Source organism: Schistocerca nitens, chromosome 5 (assembly GCF_023898315.1).
Source record: "Schistocerca nitens isolate TAMUIC-IGC-003100 chromosome 5, iqSchNite1.1, whole genome shotgun sequence".
NCBI classification, from domain to species: Eukaryota; Metazoa; Arthropoda; class Insecta; order Orthoptera; family Acrididae; genus Schistocerca; species Schistocerca nitens.
The window spans coordinates 487,508,349-487,534,303 of record NC_064618.1 but is presented as its reverse complement, the minus strand read 5'-3'; the positions used below and the strand labels follow the sequence as shown (position 1 = coordinate 487,534,303).

Below are 25,955 nucleotides of genomic sequence, written 5' to 3'. Positions count from 1 at the left end.
TCTGTCAACTCTTAGAAATGGTGGGTGCAACTATTTGTAGGTATGTGAAATGGAACGATTCCGTAGGCACAGTCGCAGGTAATGTAGATTACTGGGGAAACGTGATCAGTGTGCAAAAGAAATTCCTTGCAAAACACTTGTGCCAACTGTCCTAGAATGTTGTTCGAATATGTGGCACCTGTACCAAATAAGACTAACACATCATACAGAATACATACAAAAAAGAGCGGCACGAATGATGAGAGTGTTATTTGATCCATGAGAGCGCGTCACAGAACCCATTATTAAAGCTGTCAGCGGCTAGGAGAGGTGTTCGATTGGCGGCAACAAAAAATTTTTGATCATTTCCCCAATACCATGAAATGTGTGACAAGTAGAGAACCCAATTTTAAATCTAACCTAAAACCGTATCTCCCGCACTACTGCTTCTATTCCATGCACAACTTCTATTCAAATACTTTATATCTACAAAAAAATAAAATAAAATAAAACAGAAGTGGCGTGAGTGCCTTCATTAATGTTAACACTAATCACGTATCACGTATACCTGCAAAACTGAGTTGTTCCACTTCATTTCGATAAAAGAATCGTTCAGTTCATGTAACTAGCGAACAAACTAGCTAGTCAACTAAATGACTTCTTCAGCTATTGCCAGGTGATGACTGTCGTGTGATTTTTGCTCCTCCTATGACTTCTAAGGTGCCCAGTCTAGGGTCACACATACAAGGTAATGTTTTCGTAGCAAGACTACCGCAACCGCTTCTACCTTCGAATGACTGGGTCCAAAGCTGTGCTAAGCTAGAAACCGCCATCTAAATTAGTATCTTCAGATAATTCCTGAAAAAAAAAAGACGGCGGACTGCAACTGGGAGCCGGACATCGGAATGTTGAAGCAAGTGCGATGGTCTTACAACATTACCTAAAACGGCGCTGGACTGGGCACCAGTGACGTCGCAGGAGGAAGCAGCAACCACGTGAGAGTCATCACTTGACAATGGCCAAGATGCAGTCGATCGAAAGCTCGTGAGTTTCAGCTGCCTAACGCAGCTCGAAGTTCGAGAAAATTTTATCAGTATATATCGCCTTGAAACCATGCATTCGTGCTTATATCTGCATGAGGGAATGAATGTAAATGTGCATGTGCCTGCAAATGCTTTGTGTGAAAGCATTTTCTGCAGTATGACTGGATCTTATTTAACTTCTTTTTATTTGAAAAGAAGAAAAGGGCTAAAGTAAATTATTAGCCTACATTTTCAACTAAAAATACAAATTACTGCAAACTAGACAGATTTAATCTAGCATATAAGAGTAATTTGTCTATAACAGACTATAAGAGTCGTGGCTAAGCTTAACGTCAAGCACTGGTATTTATTACATTTTCTCGCTTTTTGGACTGCAGTCCATTTATTTATGCATCTAACTGTTTTCTTGCTTGCCATCCAGATACAATATAGACTGGACCACGTAGGGATCTCTGAACAAGTTATGCATGGGCGTTGGCATATCCAAAAACAACCTAATGAATTGGCGATACGTACAAAGTACAGACAACGAAACAACTGTATCAATGTTTATGTTTCTCTGATTCATGCAAAGAGAAGTATTTGAAGTTAAAATCTTCTGGGATATTAGGCCGGGTCATGTTTCTTCTAAAATGATCGACGTTTCGACCCCTCTACTGGGATCTTCCTCAGGATCTTCTGGTGTCCATTACTGCTAGAACACTGTCAGAGACGAGTGTCGCGTCCTCTTATAAAAGGGGAGTTTTCACGCGTTCGTGTTGGAGAAGTGATGGTATTGGTTAAAATTCATATGGCTACCATTGATGGGCCATAGTCATTGGCTAATATTCCCGCTCTGATGCAGAAGAAGGGGCGTTGGTAGCTCATCTCCTGTGGATACCATTGGCGGCCCATCGTCATTGGATAGAAAGGCACTATTCCACACTTATGCTGGAGAAGGGTTATTGGTTGAAATGCCTGCTTCCGCTATTGGTTGGTCGTCATCAGTGGCTAGATTCGAAACGGACAGAGCTACAGAGGGGGAATGTTTACCCAAAATATTATTGTCCTCCGAGGTGACTTGCAGCGCGTTGTTTATACCGCTCACACACCGCGGCCGCGTATTTACTTCCTTGATGGCGGGGAGCCACGATTCCGGAAGCCTATAGCCGTCCTCTCTATTGAAATTAGATGCATTTTTAGAAATTTCAATCGCTTCTCGAACCTTTCTTCTATAAACGTACGTTTTTAAAGTCGGTTTCAGAGCCACAGTTCTCATGATGTTTCGCTACTGCCGATTTTGCACTTTGTTTCAGCCGTATGTGTCGGTCCTGTTCCTTAATGCGTTCTTTAACAGTTCTTCCCGTTTCGCCTGTATACACTTTTCCGCAGCCACATATCACTAGATAGACGCCTGCATTGTGGAGGCAATCAGGTGCATCCGTTTTCCGTCGGAAAAAGTCTTTTATTTTGATCTGACTAAAGAAAGATGTCTGAATACCATTTTTCTTTAAAATTCTGCTTATGCGATCAGTGACCCCAGAAACGAACGGTAACCTGACGGAGTGAGAAGGCGGCTCCTCGTCATTTTTATTAACGGTATAAATATTCCGCCTGAAAGCTCTGTCGATTGAATATCATACCCATTTGCCTTCAATGTCCTCTTTAAAAAATTCAACTCCGATTGCAAGTTGTCGTCATCACTGATACGGAAGGCACGTGAAGACAGAGTGTTGAGTACTGCTTGCTTCTGGGCTGGGTGGTGGTGCGAAGTGGCATCTAAATACCTGTTTGTGTTAGTCGGCTTTCTATACACTCTGTGGCCTGGAGTGTTATCAGATCTTCTGTACACCAACACGTCTAGGAACGGGAGACCGACCTCATTCTCAACCTCCTGGGTGAATTTGATTTTGGGGTGAATTCCATTTAAGAAACTGTGGAACGCATGAAGTTGTTCTTCGCCGTGTGGCCATATAACAAATGCATCGTCCACATAGCGGAGCCAGCAAGAAGGCTTCAAAGGAGCACTACTTAACGCTTGTTGCTCAAAATGTTGCATCAATACGTCAACTGCAACTGGCGAAATGGGTGAGCCCATAGCAAGGCCGTCAGAAGGATTTGTTTAATGCACAAGAAAATTATGTAACAGTTGCTCTTTGATTTCAGCTTTTATGTGTGTGTGTGTGTGTGTGTGTGTGTGTGTGTATAAGTATAAGTTTATAGAATTTGTATGCTTCTACTCAAGTAAATAAATACTGTTTTCTTCAGATACAACGATTAGCAAAATGTAATAACATATTCAGAAAGTTACTAAATAACAAATATAAAAATATAGTTATCAATTTTAGAGCACAAAATTCCCATCTCTGTAGAATTAAACCATGTATCAAATCTTCGATTGCAACCACAATCGTTTGTCAGAGAACAGTTGTGGTCAAATAGCATTTGCGGTGACACGAAAAAATGGATTAAGTTGCCAACAGATTATCCACAGAAAGCGTCCTCCTGTTAGTCCAGCGTAGCAGGACACACACGCACATATGACGAGTGCCATATTCAGCGGAAATATTTGCAGACGCGAAAGAGCGGACATTCCGGGGCACTCGCACGCCGCTAGAAGCAAATGGGGGCTAAACGGAAAAACCGGGCTTCATAAAGCTCTGCGGTCGTAAAAGTTAACGCTCCGTACGGCCGCTGTGAAATACTGTGCGTGGGGCGGCGCTGACAACGCTGCAAAAATTAGGGACGCGCCGCGACCTACGCCCAGTGTGGGAGCTGCCATCGACAGGCTTAACGCTCCACTCACGTCGACGCAGACCGCTCTATAGTCACCTCGCGTCCCACTTTACGTTCTACGTAACTGTGCTCTCCGTGAAACGTGGGATCTCGAGTGTTTCCTTAAGTTGGTGTCCACACTCCATCCTATTCGTATTGGTGTTAATATTCATTGTAAATGTAATAGGGGGAATTACGCTTCTTTGTGCAAGAAGAAAATTTAACACGTTTCTATTAGGTCACTTTCTTGCCTATCTGCTCAGTACAAATTATGCAAGTGACTTTAACTAAAATAAATCTGTACCTACAGATTGGAAAATTGCGCAGGACGCACCAGTGATTAAAAAGGGTAATAGGAGTAATCCATCGAACTACAGACCTATATCATTGACGTCGGTCTGCAGCAGGGGCTCGGAGCATATACTGTACTCAAACATTATGAATCATCTCGAATGGAACGATCAATTGATACGTAATCAGCATGGTTTCAGAAAACATCGTTCTTGTGCAACCCAGCTAGCTCTTTATTCGCACGAGGTAATGGCCGCTATCGACAGGGGATCTCAAGTTGATTCCGTATTTATAGATTTCCGGAAAGCTTTTGACACCGTTCCTCATAAGCGACTTCTAATCAAGCTGCGGGCCTACGGGGTATCGTCTCAGTTGTGCGACTGGATTCGTGATTTCCTGTCAGGAAGGTCGCAGTTTGTAGTAATAGACGGCAAATCACCGAGTAAAACTGAAGTGATATCAGGTGTTCCCCAGGGAAGCGTCCTGGGACCTCTGCTGTTCCTGATCTATATAAATGACCTGGGTGACAATCTGAGCAGTTCTCTCAGGTTGTTCGCAGATGATGCTGTAATTTACCGTCTAGTAAGGTCATCCGAAGACCAGCATCAGTTGCAGAGCGATTTAGAAAAGATTGTTGTATGGTGCGGCGGGTGGCAGTTGACACTAAGCAACGAAAAGTGTGAGGTGAGTTCCAAAAGAAATCCGTTGGAATTCGATTACTCGATAAATAGTACAATTCTCAAGGCTGGCAATTCAACTAAGTACCTGGGTGTAAAAATTACGAACAACTTCAGTTGGAAAGACTACATAGATAATATTGTGGAGAAGGCGAGCCAAAGGTTGCGTTTCATTGGCAGGACACTTAGAAGATGCAACAAGTCCACTAAAGAGACAGCTTACACTACACTCGTTCGTCCTCTGTTAGAATATTGCTGCGCGGTGCGGGATCCTTACCAGGTGGGATTGACGGAGGACATCGAAAGGGTGCAATAAAGGGCAGCTCGTTTTGTATTATCACGTAATAGAGGAGAGAGTGTGGCAGATATGATACGCGAGTTGGGATGGAAGTCATTAAAGCAAAGACTTTTTCGTCGCGGCGAGATCTATTTACGAAATTTCAGTCACCAACTTTCTCTTCCGAATGCGAAAATATTTTGTTGAGCCCAACCTACATAGGTAGGAATGATCATCAAAATAAAATAAGAGAAGTCAGAGCTCGAACAGAAAGGTTTAGGTGTTCGTTTTTCCCGCGCGCTGTTCGGGAATGGAATGGTAGAGAGATAGTATGATTGTGGTTCGATGAACTCTCTGCCAAGCATTTAAATGTGAATTGCAGAGTAATCATGTAGATGTAGATGTAGAATATCGACGAGCTAGACACTTGAAATTTTAAACACGTCTCAGAAATGAATGACAATGCAATATTAATTCACTTTCCTGTCTGTCTGTTCCATATGGCTCCTATATGGGTGGGGCAGGGTGAAAAAGGATTGTTCACGCCTGACATCTCGACTGCCCTGCAAGCCTAGAGTGTTGTATGGGTAGTATCAGAATGTCTGACAGGAGGTATGTGATATGCACTAGACGGTACAATTACATCTGCAACCGCTAGAATACTTCTACATCACTGGCCATGTTCAAATGGCTCTAAGCACTATGGGCATTAACATCTGAGGTCATCAGTCACCTAGACTGAACGTTCGGGCCAGGGGATGGAGCTTCCACGAGCAATCCACCTGTCTAGGCGCTCAGTCCGGAACCGCGGGACTGCTACGGTCGCAGGTTCTAATCCTGCCTCGGGCATGGAAGTGTGTGATGTCCTTAGGTTAGTTAGGTTTAAGTAGTTCTAAGTTCTAGGGGACTGATGACCACAGATGTTAAGTCCCATAGTGCTCAGATCCATTTGAACCAGCCAATACCGCTTCAACCGCAGGCGAGCTACGTGCCGGACATCCATCATGTTGGAAGTACATCGCCATTCTGTCATGCAGTCAAACATCTTTTAGTAACATCGGTAGAACATTACGTAGGAAATCAGGATACATTGCACTATTTACATTGCCATCGATAAAATGGGGGCCAATTATCCTTCCTCCCATAATGCTGCAACATACATTAACCCGCCAAGGTCGCTGAAGTTCCACTTGTCGCAGCCATCGTGGATTTTCTGTTGTCCAATAGTGCATATTATGCCGGTTTACGTTACCGTTGTTGATGAATGACGCTTCGTCGCTAAATAGAACGCGTGCAAAAAATCTCTCATCGTCCCGTAATTTCTCTTGTGTCCAGTGGCAGAACTGTACACGACGTTCAAAGTCGTCGCCATGCAATTCCTGGTGCATAGAAATATGGTACGGGTGCAATCGATGTTGATGTAGCATTCTCAACACCGACGTTTTTGATATTCCCGATTCTCGCTCAATTTTGTTGCTACTGATGTGCGGATTAGCCGCGACAGCAGCTAAAACATCTACTTGGGCATAATCATTTGTTGCAGGTCGTGGTTGACGTTTCACATGTGGCTGAACACTTCCTGTTTCCTTAAATAACGTAACTATCCAGCGAACGGTCCGGACACTCGGATGATGTCGTCCAGGATACCGAGCAGCATACGTAGCACACGCCCGTTGGGCATTTTGATCACAATAGCCATACATCAACACGATATCGACCTTTTCCTCTGTTGGTAAACGGTCCATTTTAAAAAGGTAATGTATCACGAAGCAAATACCGTCCGCACTGGCGGAATGTTACGTGATACCACGTACGTATACGGTTGTGACTATTACAGCGCCATCTATCACAAAGCGAAAAAAGTGGTCTAACTAAAACATTCATATTTCTTTACGTACTACACGAATGTGTAATAAATAATGGGGATCCTATTAAAAAAACGCAGTTGATATCCGTTTGACCTATGGTAGCGCCATCTATCGGGCCAACCATAGCGCCATCTGGTTTCCCCCTTCAAGCTAGACAAGTTTCGTTCTTTGTAGTTTTTTCGTTTGACGCTTATTTCGTTAGATATTTGGCCCGGTCACGATCAATGGACCACCGTGTATAGTTATCACTGCCTTCCGTTACGTATACCGTTCTCATTACACATGGTTGGTTCAGGCTCAGGTTTCAATAGACCTTCAGTTTTCGCTCTTGGATTACTCTTTTAAGCTTTGTAACTCTCCCGTGACTTCTCCGTTGTCCATTTCCCTCATGGTGTTTTCCTCCGTTTCACAAGTGGCTAACCTCTGTTAACAGTACTTGATGTGTCAGGCAGTCCCTGCTGTTTCTTCGAGTCGTTCCCCATCCTCGTCAGATTCCGGTCACAATAGTTTTCAACAGTAAAATAAAAATAGTTAAACCTAATTTCGCTTGCTTCTTTATTTTATTTTTTAGGAAAATAACAGTTAAACACACTGATACGTTATTAATAGACAGGTATAACGCTATTTTAATTCAGGCATGACCCTGTGAAAAGAAAACGAGATAAACCTAAAATTTATCACGTCTCTCTTATAATCTAATCAAAATGTTTCAAATCCATTGTTAAATTTCAAACACACAAGACTGAAAAGCGGAAAATAATTATTTAAATAAAACTAAAATTTTAGTATAATTTTTTTTAAAACAGACAGAAAGCGTAAAGTAATTTCCTATTCCATACAGATAGTTTTGAAAATTTGTGATAGTGAATTTTAGTACTTACAAAAATATTTGTAAGATTTATAAGAAAAAATTAAGATGCATGCAACAGACAATAACTAGGAGGTAAAATATTCATTCATCAATTACGTATTGCATGTACCCCACGTTTTTGTTCCAAGTATTTTCACAAGTATTAAAAATATACAATAATGTATGGGGGAAATGATACACAAATACAAGCACTAGGGACAGGATTTATAATAAACAACAAATTGTTACCTTTTATTAGGAAATTTGAGGCAGTGAATGAAAGGATATCTCACATTACGATTCAATGCAAATATAAGACTTTAAATGTTATAAATTGCCATGCTCCAACAGAGGATAAAGAGGACAATATTAAAGAAGAATTTTACAACAAATTGGAACAGGTATATGATACATTCTCGAAAAATTCAATTAAAATAATTCTAGGAGATTTCAATGCCAAGTTAGGACATGAAACTCATTATAGACCTACAATTGGACCTCATAGTCTACATCAGCAGAGTAATGAAAACGGAACAAAACTTATTAGCTTTGCCACTTCCAAAAACATGTTGATCAAAAGTACATATTTTGCACATAAAGATATACATAAACAAACATGGGCTTCAAGAGATGGCATCACAAAAAATCAAATTGATCATGTATTAATCGAAAAACAACATCATAAATGCATACATGATATCAGAAGTCAAAGGGGAGCAGACTGTGATTCGGATCACTTTCTTGTAAAAGCCAAGTTCAAGATCTCACTCTCAAGACATAAATGGTCTAAATTAAATGGTGTTCCTAGGTTTAATACAATGAAACTGAAAAACCCAAACATTCTCAACCAGTACATTAGAGAATTAGAAACACACAAACCTGAAGTGGAAAGTAAAATTAACAATGATGATACTAATCAAGCTTGGAACGCTCTGAAATAAAATATCATACGAGCAACTACCTCAGTTTTGGGACATTTTACTACAACTAAGAACCCCTGGTTTGATGCCGAGTGCTCGAACGCTATCGAAGATAGAAAATTAGCAAGGGAAAAATTCCTACAAAAACCAATAACACAAAACAAACTTATTTTTGAAGAGAAACAGAAACTTGCCAGGAAACTCATTAGGAAAAAGAAAAGGGATTTTATGAATTACAAATTAAAAAGAGCTGAGAATGACCGTACCACAGACTCCAGAGGATTTTTCAAGAGCATAAATATGTTTAAAAGTGGGAATATAAAAAATTATGGACAGTTCATAACAGACCTAGATGGCTCCTTGCTAACAGAAAGAAGTGACATTGCTAACAGATGGAAGGAATATTTTAATGAGTTACTAAATGCTCCAACTATAAACGTCTCTCAGGAAGATGACAATGAATATCTTACTGCCGACCCATCGGACGAAGAGCCCAGCTTAGCAGAAATTAAAGAAAGCATCAAGAAGCTGAAGATACATAAAGCTCCTGGAAGTGATGGTATAGACACAGATATATGGAAGCTCAGTAAATTTCCTTTTGTAAACTGCTTACACAAAATCATCACCAACATCTGGAAGCAGGAACAGGTTCCACATGATTGGAAAGAAGTAGTTGTGTGCCCTATATACAAGAAGGGGGACCCAACAAATTGTTCAAACTACAGAGGAATTGCATTACTAAACACAACATATAAAATTCTGACAAATATACTGTTAGCAAGGATAAGCCCTTACGTTGAAGACTCCCTAGATGATGCCCAATGTGGATTTAGACCTAACAGATCGACTATTGACAATATATATGTCCTAAGGATGTTGGGTGAAAAGAAATATGAATTCAATCAAAATGTACATATGCTTTTCATTGAATTTAAAAAAGCTTTTGACAGTATCAACAGGGAATATTTATGGAAGTGCATGAGGCAGATTGGCATCCCTAACAAATTGATAAATTTAATAAAATCTTGCACTTTAAACTCAAAATACAAAATAAAAGTAGCCAGCAAACTTTCTGAAGACTTTGAGGTTAAAACTGGAGTCAAACAAGGGGATTCACTCTCACCAGTTCTTTTTAACATAGTAATCAATAGAATAATTCAAAAAGTAAAGCTACTACAAATTGGAGCACAACTGGAAAGCAAAATTAATATTGTAGCATACGCTGATGACATTGCATTATTATCTGACAGTGAGAATGATTTGAAGCTTCTTACAGCACAATTAATTAAAGCCACAAATGGCACAGGCCTCCAGCTGAATACAGACAAAACAATGTACTTTATCTTATCCCGCTATCCATCAAATAATAATGTACTGCAAATTAATAACACAGCTTTCACAAAGACAAATGAATTTAATTACCTTGGTACAATAGTAACCTCTGACAACTCCATAAAAATTGAAATAGAATCACGAATTCAGAAGGCTAACAAATGCTACTATAGTCTCTTGACAGTTTTCAAAAGCAAGTTAATTTCTAGGAACACCAAACTACAAGTATACAAATCATTGATTATACCAGTACTCACCTATGGATCTGAAACCTGGACTCTCACAAAAAAAGAGGAAAACAGATTAAGAGTATTTGAACGAAAAATTTTGAGAAAAATATTTGGACCCATAAGAGATAGGATCAGTGATGAATGGAGATTGCTAAATAACAATGAAATTTACAAATTATATAAAGACTCCGATGTAGTGGCCAAAATTAAAGCCAAAAGACTGAAATGGATAGGGCATGTCATCAGAGCACCACCAAACAGGACCATCAAGAAAGTGACTGAAGAGATTCCCACCGGAAGACGACCTCTTGGACGCCCACGCATGAGATACTTGGACAATATTCAAGACGATCTCAGAAAACTAGGACATGACAGACAGTGGCAAATTACTTGTAAAGACAGAGCAAAGTGGTTCAACATTGTCCATTCTGCAGCAAAAAGCCTTCATGGATTGTAATGCTTAATAATAATAATAATAATAATTAAAAATTCACAGTAACAAATTTTCAGAGGTAAAATATTCATTCATCAATTACGTATTGCATGTACCCCACGTTTTTGTTCCAAGTATTTTCACAAGTATTAAAAATTCACAGTAACAAATTTTCAGAGTTATCTGTATGGGATTAGGAATCTGTATGGAGCTGGAGTAAATTATTTTATACCTTTTTGCCCAATTAAAAATGTGTTATATTAAGAAATTATTTTTATTTAAATAATTATTTCTCAGTCGATTTATGTGACTATTTTTAAGTATAACGTTAGAAACTGTCCGAGAATTAATTTTGAGTAAACACCCAAGACACCGTAATGCAGTAAGTGCGCAGAAAGCCATTTTTGTATCGTACGACAGACGTCTGAGTATGACATAAGAGGTGAATCTTCGGAGGAGAGAGAGACACGCAGTCGGCGCGTGATTGGAAGGTGACCACGCGCAGCGCCTACATGATCTTCGAGAATGCTCTAGAACAGGGGCCGGCCGTGGTGACCGAGCGGTTCTAGGCGTTTTAGTGCGGAACCGCGCGACTGCTACGGTCGCAGGTTCTAATCCTGCCTCGGGCATGGGTGTGTGTGATGTCCTTAGATTAATTAGGTTTAAGTAGTTCTAAGTTCTAGGGGAATGATGACCTCAGATGTTAAGTCCCATAGTGCTCAGAGACATTTGAACCAAATTCTAGAACAGGGGTTTCCACATGATGGTAGGCGTACCATTCTTATACATAAGGACATTTAAGGTTGTATGCATACAAGTAAACAAAATATGTACTGATATATGTAAATTATTCTATTACGTTACTTCATTTTTAAGCAAACTAATAGTGACAAAACTGGTGGATAAAACTATTGCTTTGTTACAAATTTAGAGCCATATCAAAAACTTTTTGGAAAGTGTTTCACCAAAATTTACTCAAAAGACAACTGGATAAGAAATACATTTTTGTAAAAAGTGCCAGAAGAAGTAATCACGAAAGAAAGTTTCGTCAACAAGAATAGCAACAGTTCAATGAAAGACGCTTAAAAAAATTGCTCCCTTTTTAGACTGGAACAAAAACAGAGTACCCTTCTTTCAAACATTCCTTCCAATTTTTGATGCCATTTGTTACTGCTTACATGTGTGACAGAGGTTCCTCAGAGTTGTTGTACATTAAAAGTAAATACAGAAGTAGACTTAGTGGTGAAGAAGACTGAGCTCCATCAAGCTGGACTTTGAAGCTCTGATTAAAGATAATCATCAGAATCTACATTTGAAAACTAACCACTTGGCCGGCCGCTGGTGCCCGAGCGGTTCTAGGCGCTTCAGTCTGGAACCGCGCGACCGCTACGATCACATCACACACATCCATGCCCGAGGCAGGATTCGAATCCTGCCTCGGGCATGGATGTGTGTGATGTCCTTAGGTTAGTTACGTTTAAGTAGTTCTAAGTTCTAGGGGACTGATGACCTCAGATGTTAAGTCCCATACTGTTCAGAGCCATTTCAACCATTTTTTGAATTTACCACTTGTTTAATTTGAAGTATGATTTATCGTCGATGTTCTATTTGACTCTGAATTCGTTAGCTGTTTGGTCTCTAATTTCAGTTCAGTTCATTTCAGTTTATTACTCTCTTGCACAGCTGGTTTATATGATTTACGATATAAACGTTTCATAAATATCGTAAAGATCATTCCTTTCGTAGTCATTGAATATTTGTATCTCAAACGGCTTGATTTAATTTAATATTATTTGCTTCAAATAAGTACCACATGTCAACATGAATGCCTCTGTAAAAAAGTGCTTCCGTAAAGCCTTATTAGTTGTGTGTCTCATATATCTACCACTGTAGTTGATCAGTATGATGCAAAACTTGTACATCTGTTGTCACCACTGAGCAAAATGGCTAACATTATTCGCCCTGTATCGTTCCTCAACCCTACAGCAGTCGTAGCTCACCCTGCTGTACCCTTCCCACCCTCTCCCACCCTCCCCCAACTCAAGATTTGTTAAAAAGTGAACAAGCTAAAGTAGTATATCCAAATTTCTAAAAATGTTAAGTGGTACACAGTGCCAAAAAGTCTGCGAACCCGTATTCTACAAAATTCCAAGTATGCTTCTGCTGTAAGCTAGAAATGACATCCCTCAGGCAAGTAAATGTAGGACTACACAGCATCGTCCAGACTCTCAAGCTACTTCACCACAGCAACGTCCATGGTTCATTGGCATTGATATTGATCATTAATTCTGTGCAACAATTATTTTACCCTTCTCATTATCAGAAGCTATCTGAAATTCTATAGTTTAAAGTATTTGAAACCGTCAACCCAATTTCCAGCTGAAAGTTAATCAACATAGTCTTCCGCACGCCGGCCGAAGTGGGCGTGCGGTTAAAGGCGCTGCAGTCTGGAACCGCAAGACCGCTACGGTCGCAGGTTCGAATCCTGCCTCGGGCATGGATGTTTGTGATGTCCTTAGGTTAGTTAGGTTTAACTAGTTCTAAGTTCTAGGGGACTAATGACCTCAGCAGTTGAGTCCCATAGTGCTCAGAGCCATTTGAACCATCTTCCGCACGTCAAGAAACAGACCACAGTATGTATGTTCCTCTTTTGCAAAGTATGCCAAAGACACAGTTCGATGTTATGCTTTGTAACTGTCATTTTCTGCAGAAGAGCTTTTAGTTTGATGGTTTAGATGTAATATATAAAAGACGTAGTAAGTAGTAGGATTACCGATAGTATTGGAAGCATGGAAGGGAATGAAACCTAAATGCTTGTGTGAGAGGGAAACTGGGAGCCGACTACTTCTCTCTGTTAGTTGTTTGTTTCGCACATAATTAGAACCGCATATCGTTCAGTGTTAGTCCACTACGTACTCTATACCCTTATGAGTAATAAAAATTTGTTGATCGTATAACTTCTGCACTTTTAAGTAACCAAGGAAATTACTTATGTTGCAAGTACAGTTTATACAAAATCACAAAAAATCTATATTGTTATTGTACTCAATAGACCGTTCTTCATCTTGATCAAAGGCAATAGTTTCCTGTTATTACTGATACGTGAGACAGTTGTTTATGAATAACAGAAACACACTTTATATAAGTTCGACAAATTACTGTTGTGGTGTTTGAAATTTTTTTGTATTGCGTTCTTTAATTATATCTTTTTTTGGAAAAATTGTTTTCAAGCGCTATTTTTTTCTTTACTACAACAGTCCTCTGTTTCTCGTTACAAAGCATCAATTTTCGAATGAAATCTGAATTAAATAATCACAATTTCAAGTTTGCTATAAATACTGTTTATTTTCAAGTAACAGACAGGACGATAACTACGTACCTCTTCCACAAAAATGTTCCGTAGGTTACGTTGCAACGGGAATATAGTAAGACACCAGTCGTATATGCAAACAAAGTGATCGAACAAAGTGATCGTTATGAGGTAACGCCTGATACGTATGCAACACATATAACATACTGGTAACGCGATTGCAATCTTAACTGGCCAAAGCTACTAAGAGAACTACCGTATTCTACGTTTACTTGTGACAGTCTACGGTAGTTCTACAACTCTGTTTATACAAAATGTGTTTTGTTGCTGCTGCTGCTCAGATCCCCGTTCCCTTTGCACCCCTCGGACGGAGACAGGTAATTCGATTGTGAGTAGCTCACTCAGGCGTATACTGATAGAAGTTCGCCTGCATGATCTGACACAGCCCACGCAAGACGACGGTAAAGGATATCATTTACACACACACACACACACACACACACACAAAGTTCGCATGGACTGATATGAAATAAAAGCCTTACTTTTCAGCATCTGGAGGCGCTTCAGAGCGCTTCGATCCTAAGCTGGGCAGTTTCCGTTCATCTGACACAAGAAGAGCGATACGATATGATATTCAGTGAATTTACGTAGATCTTTTATGAATTCTGTCAAGGACAGTGGAAATAGAATCCCTTTGGGCTTTTAACTACATGAAGGTTAATGCATACTCTACCTCTTCCATAGCGTAACATATTACGTTATTTTCAGCAGTAAAGTGAATACTTTTAAAAAGAAGCCACTTATTGAAGAGAACGTCTGCAATGAGACTTAGAAGGAAACATCACCTACTTGAACTCTTATTTTAAGAAAAAGAAAGCACTCCTGCAAGTGTCAGGCCCAGAAAATTTGTGTTATAATTCTAATAGTACGCAGTTACGACCTTCTGAAAGTACAGCTTTTAAACTTTTGCACGCACCGGTTCTTCGTCATTATCTCCGCACCACCGCACCCGCCTAATGCCGGAGTGCTGTACAGTACCGTACTGCGGAGTGACAACCAGAGCCCTCCTGTTCGCAGAATCTCGATAGCGAGAGAAGTAGAGGAACGAAGGGACCACGTCTGGGCAACGAATTTTAAATTTTTTTTTTTTTTTTGTTTTGAGAACGCGATGCTCTGCACGAAAAATAGTAAGTAATATGAGTATGTAATATGTGAACCTCACGCATATGTATGTTCATTATTATTATAACGATATTCTCGTATTGATGTTCTGCAGCTATTGAACAACCCAAAAATGAATAAACCTAAGCGACAGAAAATTATTATGAAATCAAGTTAATGATTTTTCTGTGTACAAGTCTATCAAGTCAATAACGTTTAAGTATGGCGCATCAATGTATTTCAGTTTATAGGCGCTCGCTTTAAAATCAAAAGAACACACAACAACGATGTTCAGGATCGAATAGCGCTAAGATACTTCCTTAACGAGACAATAATTCGTTTCATTCATTTACACTGCTTTTATCAATCGCAACAAAAAGATGTTCAGAGCAAAGATATCTCTGCTACCAGCTACAATATGAGAAACCACACACGGTGACACCACGCACAAAGCATGCGAACAATGCGAAAACAGTAATTCGAAACCTGTTATTCACTCCATGGTACAGTACAGAGCGAGTGACAAACATCTGGTGTGCGCACAGGTTCAAAATCTGTACTTTCAGCAGGTCGTAACTGCGTGCTGTCAGAATTATGGCCCAAATTTCCGCGTCAGATCGATTGCTGGGGATATCTAGCATACGTGCTTTTGATTTTAAAATATGAGGTCAACTTGGCGTTGTTTCCTTGTTAGACGAAGAACTCATGTTCTCAGTAAACAAAAATGCTTTACGAAATATGAAAGACACATAATTCGCAGTTCCAATATAGGTCAAGTTATTACAGTAATAGTTTAAAGCATACACAAAAAATCATGAATGATTACAACAGCACATTATATTTCTCAAGAATAGATACAACTTTCAGAAATGACAGCGTGTCAAGAAAAGAAACAGGTGGCGTACCTCATCAAATTGATTATAACGTAAGTTCTAATATTTCTACATAAATGTATATAGTGTTATTGTTGCACATAATACAGAATTTTCTCTGGAGGTGAGGTGTAAGACTCAAATGGTCTCAAAACTGCAATGATGAAAATACAGTTTTCCCTTGGGTCCTGAATCAGTGGTAGAGAGTAGTCAACTCACTGAGTTATTGCAGATCATTTGGGGTGAAAATCAGTCCATTATAACAACTGATAAGAGGTTACTTTTGTAGGGCTTAGCTTCCTCTCAATAGCAAACTCGTTACAGATTAATTGCGAGCTCATTTCTGACGAGGTCGTGGTAAGAATCATCTGTGACAATTTCTTTTCTTGGTACGCTATCATTTCTGAAAGTAATCTCTATTCTCCCGCAATATAATATGCTCTTGTAATCATATAACAATTTTTCTGTATGATTTAATTATTATTACGGTAATGACTTGACCTATAATGGAATTGCGAATTATGTGTCTTTTATATTTCAACATAATGACTTCTTCGTCTACCAAGGAAACATCACCAACTCGACATATTTTAAGGAGAAAACACCACATACGCTTGATAGCCCCAGCAATCGATCTGACGTGAAAATTTGGGCCATAATTCTAATAGCACACAGTTACGACCTGCTGAAAGTAGTCCGCCTTCGGGGCTTTAGCGGCTCGGACGTGCCTAGCGCACCGGCCGCGACCCGTTTAGCGCGAGCTTTGTTTACATCCGTGAGGCTTCGCATAGCGGTGTATTGATTACTAAAGATCACGATGGTTCTTTCGTACCGGAAGGCGACTATCGAATTCACGTTCGACGCACACGAAATCGAACGTTCCACGCGCGAAGTGGTAAAACTAGACCCCCAGGAACTGATAGGAATTCACCTATCAGTAGTGGCCAGCGTCGCATACGTAAAAATCATAGACGAGGCAGCGTGCAACAGACTTATCCGTCGACCCACCGAAGGTTACCGCTTTTGCCACGCCGACGGGAACGTGGGTGTGGTTTCTGTTGATCATGTCGGTCTCGTAGTGAGAACGGTATGCGTATTCGAACTTCCGTTCGAAGTCCCTGCGGACATGGTTATCGCAGCACTTCGCCCTCACGGCACGGTCTTTAACCATGCTGCGGAGAAATGGACCAGCTTCGAGACGTATCCCGTACTTAACGGAGTGCGCCAAATAAGAATTGAACTGTAAAAGCACATACCATCTTATGTGGCAATAGGTGGCTGCCGAGCCATTGTTATATAAGATGGTCAACCGAAAACCTGCTCTGGCTGCGGATAGGAAGGCCATGTCCGAACTGACTGTCTTCAGCGACGTCCTGTACAGCTACTTCGGGACACCCAGCAGCCGCCACAGCAGATGGCGTCGATGCCTGTTACCTAGGTGGAAGCGCTACGGAACGAGGTGGGCCTTGCGCATGACAAGCCGTTGCCCGTAGAATCTGAGAGTATCGCCCCCGATTCCACGTCACTGACGCGCGCATGTGGTCTCGTCACACCAACAACCAGGCGCCCCACAACAGCAGCGGAGCCACGGTCCTACCGCGCTCCAGTCGAACCCATCTTCAGATATGGAAGCGGATCCGCAAGAAGCTCACACTGAACAGCATCTCTCAGCAGACGAGGAAGCTCCACCACGAAAACAGCGGTCGAAGAAACGAAAGAAGAGACAGCTGTCCACAGAAGACGAGCACCACAGCCGAGGCGACGAACAAGACAGTGGGAACGATCAAGATTCGTTTCCACCGCCAGGCCAGGACGACGTCACATCCAAAGCGTCGGTGCTACAAAATGTGGAGAACCCACCACATCAACGAGACGCGATGGATACAGATGTACAACAGGATGAGATCCCACCTGCAGATGAACGCCCGTCAACAGCGAGAGTCCTCACCAATGCATTAGGAGATTGAGCACAAGAAATGGAACAAACTGATGAGATGCAGGAGGCCGACGTTCAATCATTGGCTCCCACCGATAATGAATCGGGACGGAACTTTGCCCATGGCGGCCAATGAGGAAGTGTCTGAGGTCCCGGTCCAGGAACAACGCTCCGTCGACGGCCGATCAGTAGATGCGTGAATTCCAGCAGTGCACAACAGATGTCACTCGTCTATCGTACTCAAATGGTTCAAATGTGTTGTGTACATAGTTCCACGTAGTCGGCGCGTACACAACTTTCCCAATAGCGCGCGCCCCGCTAAGCACAACAGCGCAGGCGCAGCGCTCGTCCGTCTCCGCACTACGAGATGGCGCTGTCTTAGAGACGGACCAAATTCTGCTTCCGCCGATCCGCGTATTAATATGTAACGCAGCCAATGAGATTGCTGCTAACGTAGAACCTTTTCTCCTCGCGGATCACACTCGCGCAGTGACACATGAAGTATTACAACGAGTGTACAGACCTCCGATTAGTCAGTCTGCATTAGTCTGAATTAGTCTATACCAGTCCATAGTCAAGTTTCAGTCTGCGCCTAATAAGATTATCATATTCCTGTACATAGCCATGAAGATAAATGAATAGACACTTTGTCAAGTATCAGAGATTTGTGAGAATAAGATTAACGTACGAAGACCAAAGGAACTTCAGATTGTCAATTGTAAACAGCATCCAGAATCAAGATAAGTAATTTCTATGCTTTTTATTATTTTAATAAATGTCTGTGAAAATTAATCCTGTTCTGTTCAAAGTTGGTCACCGTCAATCTGCTACTCTAAGCATGCAACTGGCATTTCTATCGTCGACCTAACGGCAGAAGATAAACACGCCACGATAAGACCACGAGACATATTTCTGACACTCGCCTACTTCGTTAGAGTGACAGGTCAAATAATCTGATGGTGTGTGTACCGAAGGTCTTACAGTACGCACACCACAAAATGGCTCTGAGCACTATGGGACTTAACATCTGAGGTCATCAGTCCCCTAGAACTTAGAACTACTTAAACCTAACTAACCTAAGGACATCACACATTCGAACCTGAGACCGTAAGGGTCTTTATCGTACAGGTAGAGTTAGCACCTCAGTAAAGATGTAAATGCTGCAAGATATGCTGCGGGCAGCGGACGTCGATATAGTTTTTCTACAGAAGGTACGAAACGATGTCCTTGTTGAGTTTTACGGTTATGACGTCTATCGTTTAACAGGTTACCACGGTAGCGTTGGCACAGCCATACTGTTACGAGAAGGAATAGTGGCGGAAGATGTGGAATACTTACCCTGAGTGTGAGGGATGTACGATTGGTGTATGTTTACGCACCGTCTGGCTCGACCAAGAGACACGAACGCACAACCTTTTACACACGGGAAGTGTCGCCGCTATTTCGAGGACGTCAGGAGAATTATATTGTCGCCGGTGACCTCAATTGCGTTCTTCGGCCCGAGGGCCAACGACCACGCTTCGTTCCTTGCCCGGTGTTACAGACACTGGTCCGGGATCTTGCACTGCATGACACCTGGTAAATGACGCACGGCGACAGCAGCGGATATATGTAGTTTACAAGCCACTCAGCTCGTCCACTGTACAGGGTGTATGTGTCACGTGGGCAACGAAGGCGACGATTGACGCCGATGTGTCGCCTACGGTCTTTACAGAGCACCAGGCTTACATCTCCACCATCGCTCTGCCACGACAGAAGACATGGCGCAGTCGGGGCCCATGGAAGCTGAACGTAACCCACCTGCAGGATGAAAACTGTTTACGGGCGGTTGAACTCACATGGCGACAGTGTCAACGGCGTCAACGTTCGTACGATTCAACCGTTAAGTGGTGGCTCTGCTGCGTCAAACAGGCTTTCCGCAGAACGCTCGCACTATATTGCCAATATAAGTCACATTGGCAACGGGCGACTTCCGAATTTTATTTCACAGCCCTACGTGACTTTGCGAAACAACCACCGTCTCCCGACAGTCAGCAGGCTGTCCAACGTATCAGAGCAAAACTGCTGCGTCTTAGGGAAGTGAAGATAGAGGGAGTTAAAGAACGTGCGAGGATGCTCGACGGATTACGCAACGAACGGCCGTCATTCCACTACATACTGAGAGAAAGAAGGCAGCGGCGACGTACAATTATACAGGATGTCGAAATGTCCGATGGATCGTGGGCCACGTTACAGAAGCATATTGCACGTGCTTTTGCTCACTACTACCGCAGTTTCTGTTCGGAGGACCAGCTGGACAGAGCAGGACTGGCAAATGTGCTTCGCGAAATGCCAACGGAAGAACATCCCGCTGAAGTGGCCGGCGTTATGGCTGAAACCACCGTAGATGATCTGGACGCTGTCCTAAAGTGTGGTGCGTTAAACAAATCCCCTGGACCGGATGGGCTCCGTCTTGGGTTCTATCGCACCTTTGCTTCGTTGGTGGGACCGACGTGGGTACAGATGTACAATGAACTGTTAACACCTACCTTACGTGTCCCTAACGAGTTCACAGAGGGTATCATGATACCCATTCCAGAACCAAGTGGTGGTCGTAGACCACAAGACTACCGGCCTTTGACGCGATCGTTCTTTTGGTCAAGTCAGAAGACGAAATCTAGGCGGCGCTGGAATGGCTCCAGCAGTATTACGAGAAGCCCTCGTGCCAGTGGATTTCGATCACGTTTTCGAGCGAGTGGGAATCCCCCTCCAGTTTGTGGACACGATCATGGGGTTGATCAATGGTACAAACTCGAGAGTCTTGGTGAATGGTGTTAGCTCCGAACCTTTCACGATCCTACGCTCAGTGCGGCAAGGTTGCCCCTTTACAGCCATCTTATTTGCAGCCGCTCTTGAACTTGCACTATGTCATCAACCTACGAAATACCCGCTGTATGGAAGTGGGCATCACCAAAGTCCCCACACTCAAGTGTTTGGGTGTGGTATTCCGTGGAAACATATGACGTACAGCAGCGGATAATTATCGACGGCTACTGCGACTGATTCACGCATTGGTACAACATGCGACTTGAGGGCGTCCAACTACGGACCGCATCTTTCCAGTATATCAGCGCCTGTTAGTTTCCAGTCCAATGAAATAATACACGAAGTCGAGAACGTACAAAACACTTGGAGCTCCGAACGTGTCGCCATTTTGGCGTTCAAATAGCGGTACTGCTTTACCAGAGGAATGACTCGGTACACGGCGGTTCGTCTCTGTTAACTGTTACCAGGAAACATCATGTTCTGCCTATTGATTTGTTTACCCTAGGTTACTAACCCTTCGTAAATTTGAAGACTGCAGTAGGGTGTAAAGCAGGACATTTTTGTTCTTAATTGGACAGCAATTACAATTGGAGACGTAATAATTGTAATTAACTAATGTATAAACTATAAATTATGAGTTCCTTCGAATAAAATGTAGAGTAGCAATGTAACATTTCCTCCCTTTCCCCCTAGTGTTCTGAAGCTAAATGACCGAGCCGCGCGGTGTAGCCATGCTGATTGAGGCGCCTTGCCACGGTTCGCGCGCCTCCCCCCCCCCCCCCCCCCGGGTGTGTGTGCTTCTGTTAGTGTAAATTAGCTTAAGATAGACTAAGTAGTGTGTAAGCCTAGGGACCGATGACCTTAGCAGTTTGGTCTCATAGGAACTTATCACAAATTTCCAAAATGACCGAAATTTTGACGTTAAGAAGAAAAACATTATAGCAAAAATTGAGTAATTCTAATTCCTAACCAAAAATAAGGATAATCCTGAAAAGTTGTATTTCTCCTGGTGAATCCTATTATACCACAAATATAATAGGGTCCAGCGTGGAATGTATTATTTGCTTGGAGGTATGACTCAGTAACTAAAAAAAAAACTCCTCCCGAACAGGCGGTGAAGGCCCAACTGTACCGACCGGCTGCCATGCCAGCCGCAGCCCACAGGCGTCACTGGACGCGGATAATGAGGGGCATGTGGTCAACACACCACTCTCCCGCCCGTATGTCACTTTCCGAGACCGGAGCCGCTGCTTCTCAAGTAGCTCCTCAGTTTGCCTCACAAGGGCTGAGTGCACCCCGCGTGCCAACAGCACTCGGCAATCCGAAGGTCACCCATCCAAATGCTAGCCCAGCCCGACAGCGCTTAAATTCGGTGATCTGACGAGAACAGGTGTTACCACTGCGGCAAGGCCGTTGGCATGTCTCAGTGAGAGTGTTATTTTAATCTTCTTCTTCACTTTACGTATTGTTACGCCCTGTTATCACATTTTTCTCGATCTTCTCTTCTACATCCTTCCAATCTTCTTAGAAATCTCATGTCTTGAGTATTGCCCTTCCCTACTAACAATGAACTCGGTGTGAAGGACGTGAACATGCAGACTGTACTTTGTAAGGGTAGAGACGTCGATGTGATGTATCGAAACTTAACCCTACCCATTTCTGTTGAGCCCAAGACCACAGTTGGTGCAGGTATTCATGATCATCTAGGGAGTGGGTGAGCTTTTGGCGTCTACAGAAAAGACGCGTAAGCAGATAATGTTCAGGATCCGTTAATGTAGTAAACCACTAAGAGTCAGTGTTTGGAAAGGTTGTTGCTAACAGGGTGTGAAATACATATTTCGTGCAATATAGTCACAGCATCAGGTTGAGAGGACACGTGTCACATAGACACACGATTATTATCGTTGCGATCGATTTTGGATGTTATATGTGATCTTTGGATATCGTGTGGCTTTCTTCCGGGTTGGCGGGCGTCGCGGAATTATGTTGGTCGGCAAGTCTGTGTTTTGAGGCAGCTCGGAGATCCAAGTTTCGTGATTTCTATCAAGGGTAAGGTCCCTGAAGTAAAGTGGTTAAGCTGCATGAGCCGCTGAGTTGCGCTGTGTGCAAACACCAAGTACGTTGGCCGTTAGTGTATGTGGCTGACAAGGGGAGGCCGCCAATTGTGAAATTCAGATTCGATTCATACTGCGCATAATAAAAGCTCATGGCCAGAGGTGTAATGTGGCAAAGCACCAAGATGCACTTCTCAGCCGTTGTCGAGAAAATCGACAGTTAAAAGAAACCGTTGCGGTGAAATACTCTCTACGCTTCATACATTCCTGCAGCGTCGTGGCGCAGCGGTAAGCGCTCGGGTTCGTAATCCGAAGGTCGCCGGATCGGATCTCGCGCCATGCAAATTTTTTTTAGTATTTGTTTTTGTAATTCAAATATATATATATATATAATTCCCGGCAATCAGTTGCAACAATTATGCATATAATAAGTTGTTGAAAGTCGTTTGTCGTGGAAAAACTGGCGACTTCGAACATGATTATATTATCCGCAAACAAAGTTGTGTTTCACAAATGTTATTAATTGTATTCATAATGTTTACACGTGTCGTTAACGGAAGGCGTAGAAACGATATTCCGAAACGAATACGTATAGTGTAAGTCAAACGTTCGAATTAGAGACCCCACGATATATATATATATATATATATATATATATATATATATATATATATATATATATATATATATTTGAATTACAAAAAACAAATATTAAAAAAAAGGTTGCATCGTGCGAGGTGCGATCCGGCGACCTTCGGATTACGAACCCGAGCGCTTACCGCTGCGCCATGACGATGTAGGATATTATAAATCGTAGAGAGAATTTCACCGCAACGGTTTCTTTTAACTGTCGATTTTCTCGACAACGGCTGAGAAGTGCATCTTGGTGCTTTGCCACATTACACCTCTGGCCATGAGCTTTTATTATGCGCAGTATGAATCGAATCTGAATTTCACAATTGGCGGCCTCCCCTTGTGAGCGACGTATTAAGAGGCGTTTCACTCGCTAGATGATTGTGGAACTTACACAGCCGTTAATCAAAAATTATGTGAATGAGCTCTGTGTGAGCTGGTTAAGTGTAGGCTTCGCAGAGAAGTCTTAATTATAACTGTACTGGTTGTTCCCTGATTGATCATTAAGGGTATTAAGTGATTGAAAATTGCACCTAAGTGCTATTCCTATTATCGTTGAACCGTCCTTAAATGGTTTCAATTTAAAGGTCAATGATTGCTGTGGACGAAACATCCCGTAGACTGATGCACGTATATCTGGTACAAGGATTCTGCCCTGTATTTTTATGTGTGTTTCAGAGAGATGCAATTGTCCTGTGTTTGTCAAAAGCTGCTGTAAGTGCCAATGCACTGGCGGGGAGTCAGGTGTAACCCGCAGCCTAGGTCCTGCTGTGTTTATGATTTTCTTATGTTTAAACAAATGTTTTTTTTTGTTACATAAAGATAGACCTCAACTAAGTAAACGTTAACAAATAGAGCAGGTGTAAAGTAATTAAATTCTCTCTATCGATGGTCATGTAATTTTGGGCTAATAGCAGTGGTCTGTTCAAATGGCTCTGAGCACTATGGTACTTAACTTCTGAGGTCATCAGTCCCCTAGAATTTAGAACTACTTAAACCTAACTAACCTAAGGACACCACACGCATCCATGCCCGAGGCAGGATTCGAAACTGCGACCGTAGTGGTTGCGCGGTTCCAGACTGTAGCGCCTAGAACCGCTCGGCCACAGCGGCCGGCGCAGTGATCTGTCTCTGTAGTAACAGACAGTCCACAGTGCTTGTTTAGTCGATGTCACATCTCTATTTAAGTTACAGTGTGTAGCCACGTAAATTGTAATCTGGGTTTGTTTCATGACAATCTTTCTTGCTTCTGTTACATATTCATGTTCTAGTGAATTGTGGTTAACTACTTGAGTTTTAAGTGTTCTTTGGGCCCTGTTGGGCCGTGTAGTAATCAAATGCAATTAAGTGGCTGGCCCACTCTGATAGGAATTGTACTGTCAGTTGTAGGCTTTTGTTAAGTGTGGCGAAGCCACGGCAATACTGTATTTGCTAGTTGTTTATATGGATTTTATGGTTATACTTGTTTGGTTCTGATAACTGTCTTGTTTCAGTAAGAACTTACACTAAGTAACTGCTGCATTGTACTGAAGATTGTGAGGAATTATCTGAAGAAACCTTATGTTAATAAATTATGTGAAAATCAAAGTATGACTACCAACCATGATTCGCCATCCCGTTTCCCGTCCTTATAATAGTTGCGGTATGGATTGTGCAAGGTCGTATTAAAGCGGCCACGTACCAACAGTGATACATGGACCTTGGGAGTAAGTTGTCCGGTAATGCTATCTACAAATATTTCGATAGCGATTCAATATACAGCAAATATCAGGTCAAAAGTGTTTATGATTCAATGAATAGTTTATAAAGTCGTCAAACGATAGGGCAGCTTACAAGTTCTCTACTTTTATTTCTTGTTGGTTTGTCCTAGCTGCACACATAATTTTTCTTACGGCTCCTAATTTTGCTTTGAACGATAGTATCTTGACAGAAACTTCGCTTTGCTTTCAAATTAGTGTGCAGTGCCACTCCCTGCGGACGTCTACCTCTGAAAACTGGAGCTCCGGTTTGACCCTCATCTGCTCTGAAATCTTTATCAAACCACGAATCAGGAGGCTCGTTAATTTGTCATGGCAAGAGGCGGGCACTCAACAGTTTATTAAAAACCTCAAAATCATCACTCAGAAGTCCCCTGCCAAATTAAGACGAAGGTTCGGAGCGAGGGCACCGGCGTCCCTGACCGCTGGCGCCATTAAAAATAATTGCACAGCGGCGGCCCTTGTTAACTGGCCAAGCGATCGTCTTTTGTGCGCTCTACGCAGAGGGCCATCTAACAGCGTCCCGCGGTCGCGAGCGAAGGCGCACATTCTCCCTGGCATATCCGCGAGGGGGCTTTCTCGAGTTCAGAAACGCCTAAAATGCAATACTCGATATCCCATTCTGGAATATTCGACTGTCATAGAATTTAGTCCAACATTTTTTAACGTATTTTCCCCTCTGACAATTTCTTTGTCTCGTAATGAGAGCCCTTTTACTTTTTTCCTTGTAGTCTTTCTACCCCCTCCCCCCCCCTCACATCCCCCATCCCTAT

At 42.1% G+C, this 25,955-nt stretch overlaps 1 protein-coding gene and 1 pseudogene across 1 annotated transcript in view; both read right to left on the bottom strand.

The window, feature by feature from the left end:
* LOC126260547 (protein nervous wreck) overlaps nucleotides 1-25,955 on the bottom strand; it is a 778,787-nt gene that overhangs the window by 591,042 nt on the left and 161,790 nt on the right. The window lies entirely within an intron of this gene.
* LOC126261209 (5S ribosomal RNA) lies at nucleotides 22,040-22,156 on the bottom strand (annotated as a pseudogene).